An 8,712-nucleotide genomic window follows, 5' to 3' on the forward strand; every position below is an offset into this window, starting at 1 on the left:
CCTTGGCTTGGCCTAGGCTTGGCCAAGTGTGAATGGGCTTGGCCTATTGCGAAGAGTCACGGCAAAGGTTCGACCGAAGCTCGCGGCGCCCCGGACGGAGGCGGGCCGCTCCCGCCTTTGCCGCGGCGCACGGGCGCCGCCGCCGTCCGGCCGTCGCGGCGGCCGCGCACGGCACTTCGGCTTCCTCCGTCGGCCCTCCCGGGACGCGCGACCCGTGCGACCGGGACGCGCATCCCGTGCGACCGGGACGCATGTCCGGGCGGTTCCCGTTTGCAACGCTCCTCGGTACTTTGGAACGCTTGGGGTGGGCTTTGGGCGGATGCCCCGCTGGGGTGGTAGGGAGGGGGGGCTGCTGCCGCCGCGGCGGGCCTTCCGCTCCACTCCGCACAAGCCCGCCGTGGGCACTCGCTGCGGGCGTGCCCGGCACCGTTCGTCCTCGAGGGATTCGGCCCGTCGGCTCGCTCGGATGGGCCACGCGCAGCGGGCCCACGACGGAGCCGGCACGCTCCTTCTGCTGGCGCGGCGCTCGGTCTACGCCTCCGGCCGGCCGTTGCGGCGGCCGTGCACGGCGCTTCGGATCGGTCGGCCCGTCGTCCCGTCCCTGACGAAGTTTTCGCGGCCGCGCGCGCGCGGAGTTGGATCGGCCTTACTTGGTCCGATCCTTCGCCCTCGCATGTTGCGTGGGCTCGGTCCCGTCCCGTTCGGTGAAATCTTTGTCCGCTCTGGTGCGTCCCTGTGGGTTCCTTTGTCGGTTTTGCGGGTTCGGCCGGGCCTTCCATGCCGGCCCGTCGGCTCGCTCGGATGGGCCCCGCGGAGTTGGCCCACGACGGAGCCGGCACGCTCCTTCCGCTGGTGCGGTGCTCGGTCTATTCCTTCGGTCGGCCCTTGCGGCGGCCGTGCGCGGTGCTTCGGATCGGTCGGCCGGTCTTCCCGTCCCTCATGAAGTGTTCGCGGCCGCGCGCGCGCGGAGTTGGATCGGCCTTACTTGGTCCGATCCTTCGCCCTCGCATGTTCCGTGGGCTCGGTCCCGTCCTGTTCGGTGAAATCTTTGTCCGCTCTGGTGCGTCCCTGTGGGTTCCTTTGTCGGTTTTGCGGGTTCGGCCGGGCCTTCCGCGCCGGCCCGTCGGCTCGCTCGGATGGGCCCCGCGGAGTTGGCCCACGACGGAGCCGGCACGCTCCTTCCGCTGGTGCGGCTCTCGGTCTACGCCTCCAGCCGGCCCTTGTGGCGGCCGTGCGCGGCGCTTCGGTTCGGTCGGCCGGTCTTCCTGTCCCTCACGAAGTGCTCGCGGCCGCGCGCGCGCGGAGTTGGTGTTGGAAATTGTGTCCCAAAGCCAATTTTTTAATTGTAAGAAATTGAATTATGTATATGTTTTATTAAAATGAATAAAAGTTTATTCTGGCAATTTTCTATTTATCACAAGTGTTGCATCTTCAAATTGAACTCCTGTGTATTGTGATGAAGTCCTTAGGACTAATTTGGTGGATAAAAGAGGTTTTATCATTTAGTCCTTAAACCAGTTCGCGACCAAATGACGAGCTGTCAATTGGACGATAGCTATGTCAAGTATAGGTCGTTGTGTGCCATTTAGTTGGTTGTCCTCTTAAACCAAGGAGTGTGGAGACACTGTATGGCATACAGGTGAGATGTAGGAGTACATCGTCACTGAATAGTGACTCACCTGCGTAGCACTCCACTGTCGGGAGTTAGCTCGTAAAACGTATGGGCATAAGTACCCCTTAGACCTGAGACTGTCACGGTGACTTGCAAGCAACTCACTGTACTTAGGCACTGGATGACCTGAATTTCTAATTCAGGGATCGAAAGGATGCTGGGTGCAGTCAAGTACTCGCGAAGTCTGTGTATGAGTCAAGATGGGATTGACCGCTCCAGATTTTAGGAGTTGATGTCTCACTGTATTTCAATTCAGTAAAACCTTGGCCAGGGTAAACCAAGTGATAGGTCACTTGATTTGATTATTTGAAATACACTATGGATGACCGGACCCAGAGGTCGACAGTCCTCTCTGAGGTCATCTTGAGCATCGAAGGTCATAGGGATGAATTATGCAACAACCATACGTCTAGGTTCTTGAATGTTGCTTTGCATATTCGACCTATCCGGACGTCGGGTATCATTGCTAGATGGTCACCTCGATTAGTGTATGGAGTAGTCCATGTACTACCGGCTTAGTGTTCGAACCTATCGGAGTCACGCACATAAGTCAAGTTAAGTAGGAAGGACTTGATCCAATTTAATTGAGAATTAAATTGTGGATCATTTGAGATTTGATTTTGTCTATGTTCAGCTAGCACTGAACATGAGGTACATACTGAATTTCATGGATGTGTATTTAATTATGTCTGTATTCTGGCTTAATCAAGTTTCAATTAATGTAATTGAAATTGATTTGGACTCATTTGTTGAGTTTGTTTTTGAATTGGATTCAAATGAATGTAATTGGGTTTCATGATGATTTTATTAGAATTTATTCCATATTTATTCTAGTCCAAGTGTGACTTGGATTGATCCGAAAATTGAAATAATTGGAGTTCACATGAATCAGATTCATGTGGAATTTTTCCGGATCCAAAATCTTTCAAATTGGTCTTCAATTTGGTTTAGAACCAATGATGGACCCAAACCCATTTGATTCAGCCCATTTGAATTAACCCATTTAAGTCAAGTCTGAAAATTTACGTTTTTGCCCCTCAAATTTAATGACACGGGTTGTTCTGGTTTCTTCCTCGGTCCATGGACCGATTTCTCTGCATATCATCTCCCGTGGACCGCTTTTTCCTTCTTCTTCCGAACACATCATAGGGCGCTTGATCTTCCCTCTTTTGGCTACCATTTGAAGATCCGAAGAGACATGTCTCTTCGGTTTTGAAACCTCTTTAACATAGGACTGATTTAATTGAAATCAAACGGTTCAAAAAATTCAATAAAATCGTGAAACGTTTGGCGTTCACTCTTCCCTTTTGCCGTTTTCTCTTCCCTGGTTCAGCCTTTTCTTTGCCTATAAATAGGCTGGGGTTCTCTTCATTCTTGGCTAGAGATTTGATCTGGGGAGAGGGGAGATTCGTGATCTTTTGAGTAGCTTGAAAAGAGAGGAAAAGGAAACGGAAAGAAAGAAAAAAAAAAAAGGGGAAGAAAGAATTTTTTGAAATTCTTTTCTTCCAGGGGCTTATTTGCAAAAGGGTTTTTGCACTATACAGACATCATCCTACCTTCCTGCATTTCTTGACGTGCGTGTGAAGTAGAGGGTCCGTACATCCGGGCCTTGCATTGCACCAGATCCATCAGTACCAGATCCGGCACCAGATCCAGTTCCAGATCCAGTTTCCGATCCAGTACCAGATCTAGCATCTGATCCAGTATCTGATCCAGCACTTGGCCCTGTACCAGATTCTGTTCCTGAGTACCTTGACCATCTTCCGCTGCAGGATCGAGGTATGGTAAACATAATATAGTTATGTTATTTATTTATACCTGTTATAAATAAATAGATAAAATTTTAAAACTGATTTTCTGACCTGGCATCCGATTTTATCGGATTTTGCGGGATATTTTCCCTTCAACTGGTATCAGAGCCAGGTTGGCCGATGGAATTGGCCTATAATATCTAGAATTGTGCATGATTTAATTTTTAAATTTAGATTAGATCTAGATTTATTGATAAAATATCAATCTTGTGCTGAATTATAAGGTTGTCCTGCTATAAGGTTAACCCCTTATAGTGAAAAGGTTATCCTAGCACAAAATTGAGATTAATTTGTATCATAAAATAAATAGTTTATTTTTGTGAAATTATGCATAATTGATGTTTATGAAATTTCAGTTTTAAATTTATAATGACCATAAAGTTTAAATATAAATTGTTTATATTTGGAATAAATTGACACCTTGAATCCATGATCATAATACATTTAATAAAGAATTAAATGTTGAATTTAAAATTTAAAATTTGAATTTCAAATAAAGATTTAAAATTCAAAATTTGAAATTCGAATTAAAATTTAAATTTGAACATGGGATTTGGGGATGGGTTAGCACAATCAGATTAGTTGACTAGGTTAGACCTAATCATGAAATCAAATTGAAATGGACTAACTTAAGAAACATGATTTAATCTAATCAATAGTTGAACTAGACTAAATCAAGGTTTATAAAATGATCAAACTCAATAGTTGTAGTTTATCATATCCAAACATTTCAATTGGATCTGATTGTGGCTTAGTGGTCGAGCCCGAGTTCCCAAGGATAACCTAAATCAACTTGATAAACCAATTGGTGTCTAAGGTAAGTCGGCATTTGATCATGGTTTTTAATTGGGGCTACCTCTTTCCTGGCCAACTCTGTTGGTGTCTAGGAAAGACGGTTAATGGCGGAACCCTCCCGTGATCTCTCTTACCTGGCCAATGTGGTCGTTCAAGCTTTGATTTAGATATCTTGAGACTTGGTACTCACCCATGTCAATAAGGAAATCAGTATGACTGATTTAGATGTCCATAGACCAATGAAATTCTATGTCCTCTATATGACTCAGTGCAGTCAGTGGGAGGATATAGAATTATCAGTCTCTCTAAAATCCTCTAAATTATTAGGTCCTTAAAATGATATAGTTATATAGATAACTAGGTCATAGCCTCCCATTAAAATGGATGATAATTGGTCCAGTATTCCAGTTGGACATGCAGGACGCTTCCGTCTGGTGTTCATCTGAATATTGGAATTATCCTTCATTATATGATAGCTCTTTGAGCTATCTGATTGTGATTAGGTTGGCCGAGCTTTCCTCGGGCCTGATCATACATTAGGTAGTGTCATCGAGTTAGTTCATTAATGGTTGGATCTGACCAGGATTTTCAGTGGAGGCCTCCGCCTACTGATTACCACCTGGGGCAAAATAAAATACTAGAAATTATTTAGAGAAATAATTGGTAATGTACCTACCCTTAGATGCATATGGGTTGGCCGAGCTTTCCTCGGGCCTGTATACAGTCCATGTGGATTCTAGTACCCGCTAAGGAATTAAAGTAATTCCTCGAATTAAAGGTAGAGGCTATTAATTCGATTAAAATAGTGGGAGAAAACTTTAGACTAAAGTCCAAGTCTTTAGGATTAAATAAATCATATACTGATTAGTTGGGTTTTTCCTTTATTTTTCAGATATGGCTAACTCATTGTCCCTCCGAACACTATTAGACAATGATAAGCTTAATGGACCTAACTTCGATAGCTGGTATCGAAAGATGAAAATAGTATTGGAGCATGAGCGGATCCTGTATGTGATATCGGATCCTGCACCTGAGGAACCTGCAGCCAATGCACCACGTGCAATCAGAGACGCTTATCAGAAGTGGCTCAACGATCGCACTACAGTGCGTTGCATCATGAGGGCCTCGATGAATGACGAGTTTAGTCGTAAATTCGAGGAAGCGCAGCCAGTGGAAATCCTTCAAATGTTGAAGGAGTCTTTCGGTACACCTGATGATGTTGAACGACATAAGACCTCCTGCGCTATATTCAATGCCCGCATGAGGGAAGGGGCATCGGTCACCGATCATGTATTGTACATGGTCGAACAAATTGATCGCCTAAGTAAACTTGGCTTTCCTTTGCATGAGCAATTGGGCAAGGATGCCATTTTGAATTCACTTCCTAAGTCCTACCTGACCTTCCTTAGTCATTATAGAATGACTAAACCTGAAGTATCCTATCATGGTTTGCTAGGATTACTGCAGACCTATGAGAAGGATCACCAACTCAAAAAGGAGTCGGTGAATGTGGTAGGTGGGACTTCTGCAGGACTTTCTTCCTTTAAGAAAGGAAAGAAGAAGAAGGTGCAGAAAGCTCGTGCTGGGGTCTCTAAGCCCAAACAGACTATGAAGCGGAAATCTGATCAGAGTAAGGCAGAATGCTTCTTCTGCAAGAAGCAGGGTCACTGGAAGCGAAACTGTCCGGCTTATTTAGCGTCCCTTGATCCAAACAGGCCAAAGAAGAAAATGCAGCAAACAGTTGCTGCACAAGGTAATTATATGATAACACCTTGTAATTTTTCTGTTTATGATTCTACTACCTGGGTATTGGATACCGGAAGTCCAATTAATATTTGCAATTCTTTGCAGGGACTTCAAGTAAGTAGAAGATTCAAGAACGGCGATCGATTCCTAAATGTTGGTGATGGAAGATCTGTTCCAGTCCTAGCTTTAGGAGTCATTGAGTTGTTTTTTGAGTCTGGAGTAGTTATGTTAGATGATTGTCACTTTTGTCCAGCATTCTTGATGAATGTCATCTCTGTAGGCTTTTTGGCCAAGAATGGTTATACCTTTTATATAAATGAAAGATTTTGTGATATCATTTTGAATGATACTAAAATTTTCAGTGGACAAATGAAATATGGCATTTATACTCTATCATTGCCTGTGAATGTAATGTACACATCTAATAAACACCCTAAATTAGATAAAGTCAATGAAACCTATTTATGGCATTGCCGGCTTGGTCATATAAATAAAAACAGGATAAACAGGTTAGCCCAACAAGGCATTTTAGAAATCAATGATTGTGAATCATTGCCAACTTGTGAATCCTGTCTTCTGGGTAAAATGACCAAGTCACCTTTTTCTGGAAAGGGTGAACGAGCCAGTGATGTTCTTGGCCTCATACATACTGATGTATGTGGACCTATGAACGTAAGTGCCAAAGGTGATTATGCCTACTTCATAACCTTCACAGATGACCTATCCAGGTATGGGTATGTCTATCTGATGAAGCATAAGTCGGAATCATTTGAAATGTTCAAACGATTTCGTAATGAAGTAGAAAAACAGACTGGAAAGAGTATTAAGATCCTTCGGTCAGACCGAGGAGGAGAATACCTTTCCGGTGATTTCTTGACTTATCTAGAGGAGAATGGGATTCTCTCACAATGGACCCCTCCAGGAACACCTCAGCATAATGGTGTATCCGAAAGGAGGAATCGAACTCTGTTAGACATGGTTCGATCCATGATGGGGTTTACTAGTCTGCCTCTATCTTTTTGGGGTTATGCTTTAGAATCTGCGTGTATAATACTAAATAAGGTTCCAAGTAAGTCTGTTGAGAAGACTCCATATGAGATATGGACTGGGCGTAAGCCGACACTTTCATACCTTAGGGTTTGGGGATGTCCGGCTTATGTTAAACGTTCTCAAACTGACAAACTTGGTCCTAGGTCCGATAAGTGTTATTTTGTAGGGTACCCCAAGCAAACTAGGGGTTATTACTTTTACCTTCCTAATGAACAAAAGGTGTTCGTAGGACTTAAGGCAACATTTTTGGAAAAGGAATTCCTTGGTGAAGGAATTGTTGCCTCTAAGGTTGAACTTAGTGAAGTTCAGCAGGTGGAAGATTTAACACAATCTACTGAACCCACAGAATCGGTTTTGATTAGATCAAACCCGGAGCCCAATGTAGAAGCACCATTAAGGCGATCCGGTAGAGTGCCGCGTCAAGTGGATAGATACTACGGTTTCTTGGTCCATGACGCGGATCCTATTGAGCTCGATGAGAACAATGAGGATCCGATCACCTATATGGATGCTATGCAGAGGTCTGACTCTGAGTTGTGGCTTAATGCCATGAAATCCGAAATGGAGTCCATGGAAATCAATAGTGTATGGACACTAGTTGATCCACCCAAAGGGATAAAACCCATAGGGTGCAAATGGATCTTCAAAAGAAAGAGAGGCGCAGACGGAAAGGTGGAGACCTATAAAGCCCGTCTGGTTGCCAAGGGGTATCGTCAACGTTATGGTATCGATTATGACGAGACTTTTTCCCCTGTGGCAATGCTAAAATCTATTCGGATCATGCTAGCTATAGCAGCATATATGGATTATGAAATCTGGCAAATGGATGTGAAAACAGCTTTTCTAAATGGAGAGCTAGAAGAAGAGGTGTATATGATACAACCTGAGGGTTTCATATCCACAGACGAGTCCAAAGTATGCAAGCTACAAAAGTCCATTTATGGACTTAAGCAAGCTTCTCGAAGTTGGAACATACGTTTCGATAAAACTATCAAAACGTATGGCTTCGTTAAGAACGAAGAAGAACCTTGTGTTTACAAGTGGGCTAATGGTTCAGTGATCACATTCCAGCATTACAAAATGTGAAACTCTGGCTGTCATCACAGTTCTCCATGAAGGATCTGGGAGAAGCATCCTACATCCTAGGGATGAAAATCTATAGAGATAGATCTAAGAGGTTGCTTGGATTATCCCAATCCACGTACATCGACACTATGTTGAAGCGGTTCAACATGGAGAATTCCAAGAAGGGCTATCTTCCGATAGGCCAAGGAATTTCTCTCTCTAAGAAAGATTGTCCGACAACTTCCGAAGAGAGAGAGCGTATGAGTAGAATCCCATATGCTTCTGCAGTAGGTTCTATTATGTACGCCATGACATGTACAAGACCGGATGTTGCTTACTCACTAGCAGTAGCAAGTAGGTATCAGTCTGATCCGGGTGAGAACCATTGGAAGGTGGTGAAAACCATCCTTAAGTATTTAAGAAATACTAAGGACCAATGGTTAATCTATGGAGAATCTGACTTAAAACTTGTGGGATTTACAGACTCTAGTTTTCAGTCAGACCATGATGACAGTAAGAGTATGTCAGGATTTGTGTTTACCCTGAATGGAGGAGCAGTCTGCTGGAAAAGTT

The sequence above is a fragment of the Phoenix dactylifera genome, chromosome 10 (genome assembly GCF_051530095.1).
Source record: "Phoenix dactylifera cultivar Ajwa chromosome 10, Ajwa_hap1_PhDact_Kaust_v1.1, whole genome shotgun sequence".
Lineage (NCBI taxonomy): Eukaryota > Viridiplantae > Streptophyta > Magnoliopsida > Arecales > Arecaceae > Phoenix > Phoenix dactylifera.